Below are 18,282 nucleotides of genomic sequence, written 5' to 3'. Positions count from 1 at the left end.
TTTCTTAAATCTGAAAAGATGGGAGAGTACTTTAGTATCATGTTTGTGATCATCTTAATGATTTAGAAATCATATCACAATTAGTCCTCTAAAGGTCATCTTAGTGCATTCTTATGACTAAGAAGAGGAGTCATGAATTGTTGAAATGGTTAGATCAGGAAGATGAGTCATACTTCGTTCCAAAACAATTCTTAGAGTCATACTCCAAGATTGTAACTTGAGTGACATATCTTAAAGAAAGGTTTAAAACACTTGTCAAATGTAAGAGTAAAAGTGTCCTACTCTTGTACATTTGAAATTGGTAAGTTGTGATGTTTTGGATAAAACAAAGACCAACTAAGGCCAATTGTGTGAAGTGTTTGTCTTGATAAAGAATCCGCACTATCTCTTGAATATTTGGCAAGATAGTCTTATATGTCAAGAGGATAGTGGGAGTCTTAAAGATCCTAAAAAGAATTTCAAGAACTAATCAAGAATAAAACCTGAGGTTCTTCACTAGCACACGAGTTGAGGTTTATAACCTATCGTGTTGACATATTCTGTGCCCATTCCAGTTAAAGTTGGCTTTGCATAGGAGTTCTGAAAGTTCTCAATTGGTTGCATAACAACTTGGAAGCAATGGCAGGCCCTGTACTGCCAGGTGGCAAGAAGTTAAGATTGCATAAGTTCAGTCCATATGAGTTTGTATTTGTCATTATCCTTGTCTTGTGACTATGGTTTTGACGATTCACATGGATAAGAAGAAATACACCATAAAATCTAAGGGTCATAAGGTTTCTCTCCGATTCATGAAAATAATGGTGAGGAAACACTTCCACCAAGTAGATTTGAAGCAGATGGCAAAAGGTCTAAACAATTGAGACTATGATTACGACATCCCTTTTCATAGTTCTGAAATTGCTTAGACACACATGCATGCTATCTAAGGAAAGGTGTATGATTTTGATAAAGTTTTATCAAAGCATCTCGTATCAGAAATCTGAACTTTGGTAAGAAAGTCAATAAAGTATTGATTTCTAGAAGTCCAGCTGATTTCTGAGTACATGTCAAAGCTAGTGGGAGCATAAGTGTTATGCTAATAATCATCATGTTAGTGGGAGCATGATAATTATTGTTAGTGTTGCAAGTTAGCAATGTTAATTATAGAAAACAAAAGTTTCAATCCGTGAGGCTGCAGGGATTGAAAAAGTTGTTTTGCTATAATTAAGGGAGAGGATATACTTCATTTCAGTTCTAAAGGCTTAGATTGAGACCTTAATCATCTTTACTAAAGAATATATATATATGAATTTCATGTTGGATTGGTTCAACTTAAGGAAATTCTATACATTGCGTTCTCAAAATTCGATTATGATTACGTCATCCCTCTTCATAGTCAAATTTTGAAAACATGGCAAATAAAAATATTATAGCAAAAGACTGGTCTAGAATCATGTCTTTATGTGAGACATCATGAATCGTGTACCATTTGCTTTGGGTACAGGATCGATTGCATGTGCTATAATATTTGTCATTTCTAAATTTTTCCAAATGCCCAGAGGCATTAAGAAGGGAAAAGGTCTAGAATTGGATATGACTAAAATGATTAAGCAATTGTCGAGGACAATCTGAGGTTTACCAAAGATTGGTTGCTCAGGGACAGTTGGAAGTATAGTGTTAATTTTGGAAGGACCATATTGACATATTCTGAAAAGAGGCATCTCTTATTCAGAAGTGATAGTCAAAATGAGAATATGGAGTTGTCTCCATAGGTGGAAGTTATCTGTGTAAGATTATAAAACTTAATGCAAGAAGCATGTCCAAAGCAATGTACTTTGAATATGAGACTTAGTTTCCATGGAGTTGATCTCCATTGGAATACCTTATAATGACTGTTGACAAGTCTTTGTGACTTTGTACATGTTCATTACAGGAGGGTCAGTGCATATAAGTTTAAAATCTAAACATATTTCGATAAATGATAGGAATTTGAAATTCTCACATTTTTCGATAAGGATTTGGGAGTGTGAAATTAGAATCATTGAAATTATGTTCAATTGGTTTATTTCACAAAGTAAGGATCATAGACAAACATAGAGTGCATACTTGGTGTATGGCAAAGCTATTGTTTAAGAAAAACATAGTGTACATGCTTGGAGCATGGGACAACTAGTGTTTTTAATTCAAGTATAAAGTTGATAAAACCGAAACAATGAATAATGAGTAATCAGTATGGTGATAAATAAAAGTGTTTATTTATATTCATAGGGTTTGATACCATATTTGATTCATTTATTCTTGTGTTTCACTTTGCATGTTTTGACTTCCAGAATAACTAAGTCGCTCTTCCTAAATGATTAAGTTATTCAAACCATCCACAGTCGGTCATATGTTGGAAGTAGATATGAATCAAGACTGTCATGAGTTGGTTTGTAGAGGTCCAAGTTGGTGGACAAAGTGGTGCTACAACACTCATGAGTGCTCATAAGTTCTGAGTATTGGATTCAACCCGCGCTCATTTGAATCACTTCATGGATTTTATCACGAGTGATCATGAGACGATAATATCTTATATTATTCAAACCAAGAGATATGAGTTGTTACTATGAGTTGGTTATACACTGATTGCACGAAAACGCATTGGTAACTTGATGTTATAAAACGTGCCTTTGTGTATGATTCAACAAGTAGTAGAACAAGCCATATGAGTCGAAGATTATCCATTCCTTTTATCTTCGGGATAAAAGCGATATCTGTGGGCCCCTCGATGATTTAGCGATGACACATGTGAGTGCTTGGCCAAGCCAGAACTGATTTCATTTGTTCAATCAGTCAGTCATCATAAATCGAAAATCAGGAAACAACAAATGGACATAGAGAATGATTATAATCCATATCTCAGTCCATATGATATCTAGAATGGAGGAATATATGATCCCTTATCTAATGGACAAGTCATTGACAAGGTCAGAGTTCGACAGCGACTTTAAGAGCTACGATTGCCAGTTAGGTTTTGAAGTCATACTCAATAATAGTTTTAGACTTATCCAAGTGGGAGACTGTTGGATTAATGTCTAAGTCCATAACTATATTTGGTATGTACTTGACCCGACCCGGCATGGTCGATTTGGGTTGCACTTCACCGGCACAATTTATATGGATAGTCTTTTGAGAATAGTATATTTATGATTTATATTAATATATTATAAGTTCTATTATATTAATATGGAATCATATTATTTAATTAGTATTGATCAAGAATTAATTTAGAATTAATTAAGTGATCAAAAAGAACTAATTAAATATGGACTCTTATATATATATGGAATGGGCCAAGTTCATTTAGGTTGGGCTAAGCTTTCATGGATGGTCCATGGAGCTTTTAACCCATGGATCCTATGTAAATGAAAGGTCATGGGTATTAGGGTTTACATGGATGTAACCCTAATCCTCCATAATATATAAAGGGGTCCTTGGCTCACAAAATTGGGACAAGTGTGTGAAAATAAGAGTGGGCCGATTTCAGTGTGCATACATATTCTCTCAAGTTCTTCCAAGGTGTTTTGGTGATTTGTGATTCCATTTGAGGCTTCCACACTATTGGGGCTAAGCTCTTAAAGCTTGAAGACATCAAGTTACATCAAAAGGTATGTCATCTAACTAGAACTTTGTAGTATAGGTGCTTCATAATATGCTAGTTAGGATGAAACCTTGGAATAGTTAATATTTGCATGTATAATAGAGAAAACATAGATCCAAGGTTTATAGGGTTGCATGTATACCATAGGAGTGTTAGAATGCTCAAAACTCAACAGTAAGAACATGGCTGAAGAAGAAGAAGAGTTGGATCTCTCTGAATGTGATCTGACAAATGATGAATATGCACTAATGATTTCCAATCCAAAGAAGTTTGCTCGTAAAAAGTTTCCCATCTCCAAGAACCGAAACTGGCAAGGGAGCTACAGTTCTGAAAAGGCGAAAGAGGAGGCTAAAAACGCTCCTCAGCAAGAAGAAGTGAAGAAGGAGAACAAGCTTGTAGGTGACTCCGGATATGACTGCAATTTTTGTCACGACAAAAATCACTTTGCCAAAGATTGTATGTTGAGAAAGCTGTCTAAGAAGAAGGATGGAGAAGATGATGAAGTGTATCACCTACGCAAACTGGAGGAAATAAAGAAGCAGAAAACCACTAACAACTCTATGAATCCTTTGATTATGCAGTAGAACTTAGTTGATGATGACTTCGGAGGAGTAGAGGTCTGGTCTACCAACTCTGAAGATGAAGAAGTCCGCAAGCCCTCGCATGGCAGAGCTTTTGTGGTGAAGGGAGATAATGCTGAGTTTGTTGGAAGGTGCTTAATGCTGACTGCTGGAGTATCACAAATGAGAGGCTACACAACGGATGGCGGGTCTAATGAAGCGAAGGAAAGAGAAGACAGATGCTTCGCCGCCAAACCAATGGGTGAGCAGATCAACAAATGTGATCAGTTGATCAAGAAGGTACAATCAATACTCGAATCACTGAAAATACCAGTTACTAACTATGAAAAGGATTTAAATGAATTAAAATTCAAGTTTTCTAGTTTAAGTGGTAGTCTAAAACAAAATCGCCTAGCAAATTCTAACCTAACTGATCAAATCAGAAAGGTGTCTTCAAAGAGTGAGGAAAGGAGGATATGGATAGAGCAGAAGGAAGTGGAGTTAGTTAGGGAAAAAGACGAAATAATTTATTTGCAACGTGATAATTTGAAACTTTTGAAACAAAGGAACATTTTTTGCTTAATTGCTAAACGTCTTTATTTCAATATCACTCAGTTGTATTTGAATTGTGAGATTAGAGATAAGATTCACAACATGATTTTGGCTTATCTTGAATTAAAGGGAGACGAAATAGACACAGATTGCTATAAGTGTGAATCGATTGTCTCATCAGAAGAAACTTCTGACGCCTACAGATTCGGTCTGGACAAAATCGAGTCCTTTATCAAGTCATAAGACCATAAGGACATGCTTAAAAAACTATTGGACAAAAATGATAAGTTGAAAATCAAGCCCGAAACCATGCAGAAATTTGACTCATTGAGTACCAAGTTGAGTTCAGAAAACAAGATAAATGTGGAAAACACTTCTGAATTTGACGAGGATAGTGATATGAGTGAAATTTATGTAGAGGATGTGGTTGACTGTTCAGAATTTGTCAAAAGCCAACCCACCAAAGGTCTGATATCTGAAAATTAAGTTGAGTTCGCTCGGCTATCACAGGACAAATTCACAATTCTAAAAGACAAGGCGGTAGTATATCAAAAGGTACAAACAGTACCAAACTAGGTATACACTACAACAGGAGTTACTCCGAAACACACCGTTGAACTTACAGCCATAGTAACCGAAGACAACGCAGGCGGATGTGATGATTACTTTTGGTCTGCTCCAATCGAAAATGCAGACGAAACTGTCGGTTTATTAAAAACAACCTCATGGAGAGTCAAAGGCAGATATGTGGCAGAACCACTCAACAAGCCGACAAGCTTTGATGTACCAAGCACAAGTGGTACTAAATAAATTCCAAGCGAACCTACGAAGGCGGAAAGCGAAACCTATTCATTGAAGAGTGAAACTCACGCTGAGAGACCTAAGCCGAGAGCAAACATTCACAAATCTCAAAAGCAGCTTGCTGAATAAAAATGCCAGCGAAACAAGACATATCAAAAGAATCTCAATGAAAGGAAGCAGTTTTGGCACTCCCAAAACCCTAATTATATTCGCTCGGAAAAGGCGTCCAATCACAAGGCGAAAGAAAGTCCAAAGGCTAACTCTGACTCATGCACACATTGTCAGTCCAGCAGTCAAACGAACCGAAAGAGCAGTTTCGGTCCCAAATCTAGCAGTCACAAGAACCGAAATAGCAGTTTCGGTCCTAAATCCCATCCTCCTCATTCTCAAACAAAGCAAAATCCAAACAAGGATGTCAAGGGAAAAGGAAAGCTCATATCTGAAAGTAAATTGCAAACGAAGAAGACGACAGCTAACCCTAGGAACCAAAAGAAAGTTTTTGTTAAGAATCAAAATAAAGCTCAACAATCTAATTAAAACCAAACAAAAGCTAACAAAATTAAAGTTTTCACCATCAAAAGGAAAGACGAAACCAATTTAATAAAACGAACATATTTGGTTGATCTTTCTGTTGCGATTCCGTCTTCTGTAAAAAGCTCACGTGGACCCAAGCAAGTTTGGGTTACTAAATCTGCTTGATTTTTGCAGGTTATCAGTGACGAGCAGTTCGACGAAGAATTGTATATTGATAGTGGATGCTCAAGTCACATGACAGGGAGACGAGAAGAGATGAGGGAGTTTCGGGCTCTAAAAGATGGTGGATGTGTCAAGTATGGAAACAACTCATATGGCTCTATAAAAGGCGTTGGAATGATAACGAACGGAGATTTTTCCATTCGAAAGGTGGCATATGTGGAAGGATTGCAACACAATCTTATAAGTGTTTCGCAATTGGTAGTAGGGACTAGCCTGAAGGTCTCATTTGATGATGAAGGATCCGAGATCGTTGAAAAGAAAACTAAGACAGTTCTGTTGAAGTCCCATCGCAAAGGCGAAATGTATCCATTGAATCTGAACCCAATAAGAGGAAAGCCAGCTGTATGACTTCTAACGAAAGCTCATTCTGATGAAAGTTGGCTATGGCATCGAAGACTCTCGCACCTTAACTTCAAAGACATCAACAAGCTGGTTCTTGGTGATCATGTGCGAGGATTTCCACTTCTGAAGTTTGACAAGGAACATTTATGTGTTGCATGCAAAATGAGAAAGAAAAGCCGAAAGAGTCATCCCACACGTGTTAACACAAAGATCATTTAACCTCTTGAGCTTTTACACATCGATCTATGTAGTCCATCGGCAATATAAAGTATCGGTGGTAATAAGTATATTCTTGTTATTATCGATGATTTTTCACGTTTCACCTGGGTTTTCTTTCTTAAACAGAAATCAGAGACAACTCCATAACTCAAAATTTTCATCGAACAGGTAGAAGTAAAACTGAGAACGGTTGTGAGAAATGTCCGAAGTGACAACTGGTTAGAATTCAAAAATCACGACTTTGAAGAATTTCTGGCCGAAAAGTGAGTAACTCACAACTTCTCTACTCCCTATACTCCACAACAAAATGGTGTAGTTGAAAGGCGAAACCGTTCGTTGTGTGAAGCTGCCCGAACTATGCTCAGCTTCGCTTCTCTACCTGTGTACTTCTGGGCTGATGCGATTTCTGCTGACTGCTTTACCCAGAACCGAACCTTCCTCAATAAGTGATTTTCTATCACACCGTATGAATTTCTGAATAATCGCAAGCCTAACGTTAAATTCTTCCATGTCTTCAGTTCCAGATGCTTCATCTTCAACTCCAAAGAGAACCGAAACAAGTTTGATGTGAAGGCAGATGAAGGGCTTTTTCTTGGCTACTCTCTCACATCCAAGGCTTATAGGGTTCTGAATAAAAGATCAAAGAAAATTGAAGAAACCTACTATGTCACATTATGTTGAGAAACTTCAATCAAGCGAAAGTCCAATGGAGGAGATCTTTCCAAAAACAGGTCTAGTCACGGCTCCTATATCAAATCTGTTTGAGGAGTACATGTTGCTCTTTCATGAACTGGAGAATGCAATTCTTTCTGAAGCGAAAGCGGCTGATAACAAGGTTGACAACCTGAAGGAGATAATCAACGAAGCTGCAAAAGCCATGGCAAGTGAACCTCAAGCTCCTAACAAACCCAAAGGTCCAAGCGAACCTCATGCACCTCACGAACCCAAGGGTCCAAGCGAACCCACAAATGATCGCACCACTTTCCAGGGGGAGGGTCCGTCTACATCAAACTGATCTGATTCGTCTTTCTAGGGGGAGAAACCATCTCCAACAACGAACCATGGAAGTCCAACCGAGGGGAAGAATTCTGATCCTGATGTTGAAATTGTTTCATCATTCGAGGGGGAGAATAGTAATACGAATGATGAAGACACTCAGTCAGAACTTGAAGAAGATGTCAATGCCGAATTGGATCCCAATTATGATCTTAATTACCATCCTCTCACAAAATAGATAAAAGATCATCCAAAAACTCAAGTTATTGGTGAATCATCTGAGGGAATTCTCACACGCTCTCAACTGAAAGGGAAGCAAGCAACTCTATTCTCTCATGTTGAATTCTGCATGTTTAATTCGTTTGTCTCCAAGATTGAGCCGAAAACATTTAACATTGCACTTGATCACTCTGATTGGGTACAGGCTATGCAAGACGAACTCAATGAGTTTGAGCGAAACCGAGTCTGGAGACTGATTCCTACACTAAAGGATGCATCTGTGGTTGGACTAAAATGGGTATTTCGGAACAAGTTAGACAAAGAAGGGAACGTGATACGCAATAAGGCAAGGCTAGTGGTTAAGGGATATTGTTAGGAAGAAGGTATAGATTATGAAGAAACCTTCGCTCCTGTAGCAAGGTTGGAATCAGTTCGGATCTTTCTGGCATACGCTGCTCACAAGAATTTCGAAGTTTTTTAAATGGACGTCAAGTGTGCATTCTTGAATGGAGAACTAGAAGAAACTATATATGTGGAGCAACCACCGGGTTTCGTGAATGAGAAGTATCCTAATCATTCACTACTACAACCGGACCTAAAGTTCGTGTCAACGTATCTGATACGGGGGCATCTACTTCAGGGACCGAAACCCCGATTACGTCTAAACCTCTATCTCCACCTCCCCCAAATGATTCTGACACCGTTCTCGGTGGGGAGAATGTAGACTATGATTCTTTCTATTTTATCCCGTACAGAGTTCAAAGTGATGATGATGACGACGCTCCTATCACGAAATGACATTTAAAGGATCTTAACGAGAAACTTGACAGACTGATTGCTTCTGCATCTTCCTCTTCTACTACTGAATACGCAGAAGCAGCGGTCAAGGTTCTGTTCTCCACCTTGGTCAATGAGCATCAGGACTCCATTGATAAAGCTACTAAAGCTGTGGATGCTTCTACTTCTTCTTGTTAGAAAGCAACCAAAAATGTCACACAAATAATTGCAGATGCTCAAGTGTTTTTGGAATCTCTCCAGGCAGCTGATCAAAAGAATGCCAATATGGTGAATGCTACGATTAAGTAACTCACCTCTACGCTTCAGGAGGAGCATAAGAATTTTGAAAGCATTCGAACGGGAATTCAAGCGGATAATGCACAGTTCATTTCTTCAGTTAACGCTCGTCTTGATAAAATCCAGACAGAACTAGTTGTGGAAATCAAATTCATGGATGAACTGGATCGTCGAACTGCTCAACTCAAAACTCTGACCTTGAAGCTCACTCATGCAACCAAGGAAAATGATGATCTTAAATCTGAAAGAGCAGTTATCAAAAGCTGTGTTGGTGATGTGCACTCTTTTTTGTCTAATCTCCTTGAGGCACACGATTTAGTTCTTACTCTTACTGTTCGACGACACTTAGCGGAGAAGCTGAGACCTGCTCTTGAAATGTTAAGTCGTATAGAGGGTGTTCCGGAGCCTGTTGTCCCTCCGAAACAAGGGGGAGAAGGAAGTCAAAATCAACCCCCACCACCAAAAGTCACCACTGAACCGAAGGGTATTGAAGCTTCGGGTTCAAGTGTGAAGCACAAGAACAAAAGATAGTTGGTGATAATGATGAGGAAGAAACTGAAGAAGACGCTCTAAAAAGAAAGCAGCGTGATGGAGAGCTTGACGAAAATCTTCGTATTGCAAAAGAATAAGAAGAGAGGGAAAGAAAAAGAGAAGAGGCTCATTACGCATTGGAGAGTAGAAAAACTCTTTGTCCTTTGTGGACATTGGAGAAACTGTTAAAAGAAGCAATCAATTCTCCCAGCACTCACTGGCTTGAACCGATCATCTCGTTTGATCGTGAAAATTTGAGAGACTCTCAATTTGGCTTGAACCAGACTCACTGGCTTGAACCCGAAAGTCATTTGTGTTTCATTGCTTTGAGCCAATTGCCACTATTCCTTCTCCTGACCTGAAGGTTGACCGAGAATTGATTGACTACTATCTCGCCTTCTCTCAACCACAATACTTGACTTGGAGCGCACAGAAGATAACAACAGTCAAGGTGTTGAAACCAACTTCAGCAAGGAATTTTATCAATGTGAAATTCAAAGTGACCCGAGGCTCTAACAACTCGGTTCATATAATCTCTCTTGTTGATTTGCCAAACTTAAATCCATATGACTGGATCCTCTTGAACAACATCCTGCTAACTGATCAACAACAGTATGAGCCTATCATCGATCACATCAAGTGAATGTTAGTTTCTTACATTCATGAGGTTGCTAAGATGGATCAAGAGATCGCCTCTTCCTTAAGGAAGAAGCCTACAATCAGACCAATTGGGAAGGCAAGCGATATGAACAAGATGCAGATGGGTAGAATTGACCCGAAGTATCACACAATCATGTTCACTAGAGCCGAAGGCCAAAAGTGCATGTTCGCTCTTGATGACAAACACATGTTCTCCACTACATGTTTTGAGCACATTCTGGATGTCATTCACAGGTGTAAGCAAAACAGTGAAGCTGATAAGAAATTTTTTTCGGATATGCTTCGGTGGTATATTGACTTCCGTCATACTTTCTCGCAATCATACCAAAGCTATTCAAGAATGTGAAGAAATCTCCTCTCACTCAACCGAAATGATCTCTCACCTCAATTGACGCAAAGCGGAGATTGTTGGGTCTAAGAGTTGCGTCATTGGGCCTGTTACTTCGGTCCATTGTTTTCACGGTTTGGGCCTGTCCAGCCGTGTTTATGTCATTAGGGTTTAGTATATAAGATGCATGCATGCATCATTCTCTGTACGTTTTTTATTATTATTCTTTTTATCGTACTGTAACCCTACCACACCTCTACAGTAGAAGTTCTTTGTCGAGCTCTTCTGAGGTGGAGCATATTAATCATTCAGCTCTCGTTTGATTCATCGTGTGTTCATTGTTCTTAGTGTGTTTGTCTATATTTGTTACGAATCTAAACGATCTTAGAGAACTTTATTCTCATCAAACTTGATTGACCGCATAGGAAATGTCAGTACGGGTGATGGTCAGGTATTGCAACGCACCGTCAAGAGACCGGTAGAGTGTCAGATCATCAAATAGATCACTACTTGAGACAAATGCAAAATTAGAAGCAAGTTGGGTGGTAGCTGGTTTCGCATCAAGAAGGGCTGCTTGTTGACGAATATCATGAGCATACTTGGATTGACTAAGAAATAAGCCAGTATGGATGACTTCGAGCCCAAGGAAAAAATTAAGGCATCCAAGATCCTTGATGACAAATGTATCATGTAATTTGGCAATAAAATACTGGATGACAGAGTTTTGATTTCCGGTCAAAATTAAATCATCAACATAGACAAGCAAATACAAAATGCACGCGTCTCGTTTGAACACAAACAAAGAGGTATCCACCTTACTACATACAAACCCAGTAGCAATAAGGAAGGTGCTGAGTCGATGGAACCAGGCCCGCGGAGCCTGTTTAAGCCCATAGAGAGCTTTGTTAAGACGACAAACGTGATGAGGAAATAACTCATTTGAAAAGCCTGGTGGTTGGTCCATATATACGGGCTCATTCAGTTTGCTATTAAGAAAAGCATTGTTGACATCAAGTTGGTGAAGTTTCTAGTTGTTAAGAGTAGCCAAAGATAGCACAATTCGAATAGTGGAGGCTTTGACGACCGGACTGAAAGTGTGAGAGTAACCATGCCCCGAGACTTGACTGAATCCCAGAGCAACGAGATGAGCTTTGTGTCTTTCAATCGAACCATCGGCATGATATTTAGTGCGGAATAGCCAACGACAACCCACAACATTCTGACGTTCAGGTCTGGGAACCAACGTCCAAGTATTAATTCGGTGAAGGGCATCCATTTCTTGATGCATTGTAGTCATCCAATGCGAGTGTTTGGAAGTAGTTTGAAAACCCTTTGGATCTTTAGAAGCAAATAAAGCAGAGAAAAGCCCATGAGAGTTAGTGTGGGCTAAATGAGCCCGCTGTTTGGGTTTAAAAATGCCAGCTTTGGCTCTCATAGTCATCGGATGGCTAACACCAGGGCCAAGGGCAACAGGATCATGAGCAGGAGATGCCGGGGAAGTAGACTCGGATGTAGCAGGCTCAGATGCAGCAGCTCGGATGCAGCAGGTACAAAAACCACAGGAGGGTTGGGGTTAGCAGGCGTAGAGTTAACCACCGGAGCATTTTGGGCATCATCACACAGACCACAGGTAGGCGGAGGTCGTGGTCCGAATTGACTAGAAGAGAATGGCAACGAGGAAACATGCACAATAGGGAAACAAGAAGAATCGTCTTGAAATTTTGTTTAGATGAGCATGGTCACCGGGTTTTGAGAAGTGTCACCAGTGAAGGGGAAAAGTTGTTCATCAAACTTAGCATTTTGGGTAATATAGATGCGAGAGGTGGTAGGTTCAAGACATATATAGCCTTTATATTAAGAACAATAGCCGAGAAAAATACATGGAGGCTTCCAGGAGAGAGTTTGTGGTCGGCATATTCCCTTAGGTATGGATAAACCCGACAGCCAAAAGGTCAAAAGTGATCATAAGTGGGAACACGATTGAAGAGAAGCTCAAATGGAGATTTATTTTGTAACACTGTGGATGGTAAGCGATTTATGATATGGACCGTAGAACTAAACACATGAACCCAATATGACGGTGGAACATGCCCATTAAATAACATTGTAAGGCCAGTTTCAACAATATGTCGATGTTTACGTTCCACCTGTCCATTTTGTTAGGGGGTGTACAGGCATGAGATGCGGTGGAACGTACCATTCTCATAAAGCAATATTCGAACATTGTGGTTTAATAATTCCGTGCCACCATCGTTTTGGAAAACCTTTATTTTTCGAGAGAATTTAGTTTGTTCAAATTTTAAAAAGATATTCAAGACGGCATAAAAACTTGATTTAGTGCGAAGGGGGTAAAACCACGTAAATGTAGAATAATCATCGACAAACGTTACATAATAACGGTCAGAATCCACTGAGCATTCAAGTGATGGGCCCCATAAGTCACAATGTATCAAGTCTAACATATGTAAAGCCCGTTTTTCATTATTCTTAAAAGGTAAACGATGTGCCTTTGCAAGTTGGCAGGAACAGCACACAACAGGTTTCGGTAACGGAGAGGTAACCAACAAATGGCCTTTTTATTTAATAGTAAAAGAGTATCAACGAATACATGTCCCAACCGAGTATGCCAAAGTTCAAACGAAGCTTTCAATTTGTATCTGGTGGACGCAAAAATGACCTGAGGGTTGGTAGTAAGCACATACAAACCCCGATCACATCGGCCTTGAGCTAGAACCCTTTTCGTTGTCAATCCTGGATATAAAAATGAGGTTGGGAAAATAAAACATCCAAATGATTGTCAGTAGTCAATTTTCTAACAGATAACAAATTTTTAGAAAGGTTGGGAACGACCAACATATCTCGAAGTCGTATGTCATTATAAAAAGAAGTGTGACCAATATGAAACATAGGAAGAGTAATGTCATTCCCAAAAAATACATTGTTATTTTCCGAGTATGGTGTGGGTTGAGTTATCGAGTCAGCGGAAGAGGACATATGATCCGTGGCACCGGAGTCAACATACCAATCTGGACCGGTGGTTGAAACGTGGCATCGGGCGTGAAAAGCTTTGGCTAGATGTCACACCCCCAGCCATCGGCGGAAACACCGGGTAGTGTAACGTCATTCTTCGTATCATAGTTATATAACATACATTGAACCGTACTAAGACAATACATACCTTTATTGATAATTGAAAGTTACATAACTGTTTTTTTTCTAGAACATAAAACATAATATCCGACTATGGCATACTTCTTAATGAACAGAAAGGTAATAGTAAAACTTCTTCTGTTCGAATGCATACCAGCTTTTCAAGTTCCTGAAAACACATGCATTTTAAAATACGTCAACATAAAGTTGGTGAGTCCACAGGTTTTGACTGCATAAAATAATACATTTTTCCACGTTCAAAAGTATATCGTTGAAAGTATCATTTTGACTCTCCAACATTTAGTAGGTATATTAGGTATAATAGTTTACATATCAATTAAGTGTTATACCTAAACATTCCTTAAACCTAAGGTATAAGTAGGGGGAAACTTATACTTAACATTAATAGTTGTATACGACAAAGTATAATGCTTCTAACAATCTGCTACCATGAGCCTGTAACCGCTGCTATGACATAATACCTCTGATAAAACCCACTCATGATTTCCATGAGGAAAACCCACTCATGATTTACATGAGGACAACCCACTCATGATTTACATGAGGACAACCCACTCATGATTTCCATGAGGAACACCGCACGCTTCATCAACGCTGGAACAATAACAAGTAAAAGGATAGTTCATCACTCGCTTTTGGTTGACTGTAGCTAATAGTCACAAGTGGGGTGGTCAACCCGTATACTATTTATACACGACTTCCTCGCTCACACGGGATTAACGGTTACAGTTCAGAGGATTTCCGCTAAGATCCCCAATCTTAGTTGATGAATACAATTACTCATGTAGACTTCGACGGCTTCCTATAGCTTTAACAATAAAATCATTTTCATGTCTAAAAGCCTAAGTTACTAGACTATGCTTTTAAACATTACTCCTAACTTCATAACATTTAGGCAGTATAACAGCTATATCTTGAAGTAAAACTAAGTTTTATCTTGACCTAAAACCAATAATAACAACATATAACGTTACTAGTTTTATCTTGACATAAACTATCAATAACAATATATATAACATACTAAGTTTTATCTTGACATAAAACTAACAATAACAACATATAACATACCAAGTTTTATCTTTACATAAAACCAATAATAGCAACATACTTTATAACTTAACATATAGAACTTCCGAATATAACTTCGGAACTATATCGCACACAACATATATATAGAATCCTAAGTATAACTCAAGATCTACATTAGTAAAATAACATGCCGACAAGTTGATAATAGTTGTATATATTCAAAATATTATATTTAGAACAACTATACCCCGACTATTATAACTATATATTATCATATAGACACAATAATAATGTATATATAATATTTAGCATGCGTTTTCCCCTGAAATATTAGAAAGTGGGGCCGTAAAACTCACCCTAGTAGCGTGATTTTATATAATCTAAGCATAAACGGTCAGCGTACAAGGTCGTCATGGCCCGGGATGCAAGATGGTCTCAGCAAAGGAGAGAGGAGAAAGAAGTTTAGGTGTAAGAATGGTTGAAGTCGGACCTGCTATTTATAGTAAGGATTTTGGACCCTCACGTCGTGAGTTTTATAAGGCTCACGTCATGTAACATCCGGATTTCTAGGCATGATAATTTGAGTATTTCTTTTTGAGTTATGGGGAGGGACTCGACGAGTTGACGCCTAGACTCGTCGAGTAGGATCGCGATTTTGCTGACTGGATTAATGAAGGGACTCGACGAGTCGATGGGTGGACTCGACGAGTCTGCGCTGTGGATTGAAACCCTAATTCTCGGGGTCTGTGCCCTATTTAAAGGCCTTTATGGCCTCCATTTGCAGCCACTTCACCCCTGAGAAACCCTAGAGAGCAGAGAGATCGTTTGTGGTGCAAGAGGAAGGCTAATTCACAATTTCTTGTGTGTTTTAGCAAGAAGGAAGCAGGTAGAACAAGCTAAGCGGGTTGAGGAGATTGGATCCACTTCTATTTGATCAGAGGAAGCTGTTGGAGGTAACAATTTGTGCCATTCTCGTGTTTATAATGATTCTAGTGAAATCTAGGGTTTTCTTTATGCCTCATTTAGTTGAATCTGGAGTATGTGAGGTCCCAAGGCGAGATGGGTCTTAGATCTGGACCTTAAGAGGTCCAGAGAGTCCTTACCACTCTGCTTTATGCCATACCTTTTGAATTATGAGCCTAGGAGGCCATTTTAGAGGTTATTTCACCAAAAGAAGCTTTGGGTGTGTTGCATGTGTACCAAGATTTGACCTTTACGTGATTATCATGCTTGAGAAGGTCAGATCTATAGATTAGAAAAGCAGATCTGACCTTAGTGATGGGTTTTGAGCATTCTAACACTTCCTAAGTGTACATGCAACCCTAATAACCTTGGATCTATGTTTGTCTAATTATCATGCAAAGTTGAATTCCAAGGTTATATTCCTATCTAGCATACATGGGGAACATTTTTAACTTGAATGAAAGATAGAATAACTTACCTTGTTTTTAATTATGATCCTTGAAACCTTGTGAGCCTAGCACCCCAAGTGTGATGCCTCTTGTTTTGGAGTAAACTTTTGAGAGAATATTACACTTGCAAAATCGGCTCTAGCACTCTTGATTCTTGTGTGCAACCGATTTTGGTGGAGCATGGGTTCTTTATATAGTGTTGACACATCTAGGGTTACACCATGTAAACCCTAATGTGTCATGACTCTTCATTTCCATGACCCATGGGTTTGTAACTCCCATGGAGCATCCATGGAGCATCCTACGGGTTTAACCCAACTTGATAATCCATGGAGCCTCTTAGCCCACTATACAAGTTATGCATAATTTACATAATCAACCCATATATTTAATTAGTTATCTTTTGATCACTTAACTAATTCTAAATTAATTCTTGATCAAACTAATTAAATAATATTATTAATATATTAGAACTTATAATATATTAATAATCCACAAGTGTTATTTCTCTCATTTAGTCTATCCAATTGCATGGTACCATGCAACCCAAATGGACCATGCCGGGTCGGGTCAAGTACATACCAGAAATAGTTATGGACTTAGACACCTTATCCAACAGTCTCCCACTTGGATAAGTCTAATAACTATAACTGCAATACTTCAGGAACCGATCGGCAATCGTAGCTCTTTCAAGGTCTCTTGGAACTGAGAAGATGATGATACGCCATTTAAGATAAGTGATCATATAATCCTCTGTTTGAGATATCAGCCGGACAAATACATGGAACAATGTCTTACTTATTGTCCAGCAGTTTGTTTCCCGATTTCCGATTTGTTTGACAAAGAACTTAATTGAACACATCAACTTAGTTCTGACCGGGCCCGGTACATAGGTCAAAACAAAATCATCGAGGGGCCTAGATAGCAGCTTCTAATCCAAGAAGGAATAGATAAACTTCGACTCATATGTTTGTTCTACCACTCATTGAATTATACACAAGAGCACGTTTTATAACATCGAGTTACCAATGCGTTTTCGTACAATCAATGCATAACCAACTCATAAGTAACAAATCATATCTCTAGGTTTGAAGACTTATATGATATTACCGTCTCACGATCACTCGAGATAAATTCCATGAAGTGATTCCAGTGAGCGTGGGTTGAGTCCAATGCTTAGAACTTATGAGCACTCATGATTGTTGTAGCCATGTCCAACACCTTAGACCTCTGCAATCAATCATGACAGTCTTGATTCATACCTACTTCCGACATATGACCGACTGTGGAGGTTCGAATAATATGATATACCAAACATCATTATTCTGGAAGTCAAAACATGCAAAAGAAATATAGTGAACGATCGACAAGAGATATCAACACTTTACTCATAAATAAAACACCTTTTATTCATCATCTAATGTCAATTACACTTTACAAATTTGAAGGTTATCTAACTACTAAATCTAATATCATCCTTCAGCCCTATGCTCCGAGCATGCTGGAGATGCTTAACCCGAGTCAGTCCCTTCGTGAGGGGATCTGCTGGATTCTCATCCGATGATACCCTCTTTGCCACGAGGAGTCCTTCTTCTATTCGATGTCTGATGAAATGGTATTTTCTGTCGATGTATCTGGATCTCCCGTGATCCCTTGGTTCCTTGGCTAAGGCAACTGCACTTTCACTATCACAGAAAATTTCCATTGGCTCTTTAATAGCTGCTACAACTCCAAGGTCTCCAATGAAGTTCTTCAGCCATATCGCCTCCTTTGTTGCCTCGCTAGCTGTTATATACTCTGATTCGCATGTTGAATCAGCTACTGTCTCTTGCTTGGAACTCTTCCAAGAAATTGCTCCTCCATTTAAGGTAAAGACCCAGCCTGACTGAGAGCGGAAATTATCCCTATCAGTCTGAAAGCTAGCATCACTATACCCTACAACTCTCAAGTCTTCACTCCCACCGAGGGTAAGGACCCAGTCCTTAGTCCTCCGTAGGTACTTGAGGATATTCT

General features: G+C 38.9%; 1 pseudogene; it reads right to left on the bottom strand.

The window, feature by feature from the left end:
* Positions 1–11,684: 11,684 nt before the first annotated feature.
* LOC145122005 (putative mitochondrial protein AtMg00820 pseudogene) lies at positions 11,685–12,092 on the bottom strand (annotated as a pseudogene).
* Positions 12,093–18,282: the final 6,190 nt, after the last annotated feature.

Source organism: Lactuca virosa, chromosome 6 (assembly GCF_052849685.1).
Source record: "Lactuca virosa cultivar CGN04683 chromosome 6, Lactuca_virosa_CGN04683_v6, whole genome shotgun sequence".
In the NCBI taxonomy this organism is placed as follows: domain Eukaryota; kingdom Viridiplantae; phylum Streptophyta; class Magnoliopsida; order Asterales; family Asteraceae; genus Lactuca; species Lactuca virosa.
Note: the sequence above shows the minus strand (reverse complement) of the source record. Positions and strands in the feature narration are given on the sequence as shown.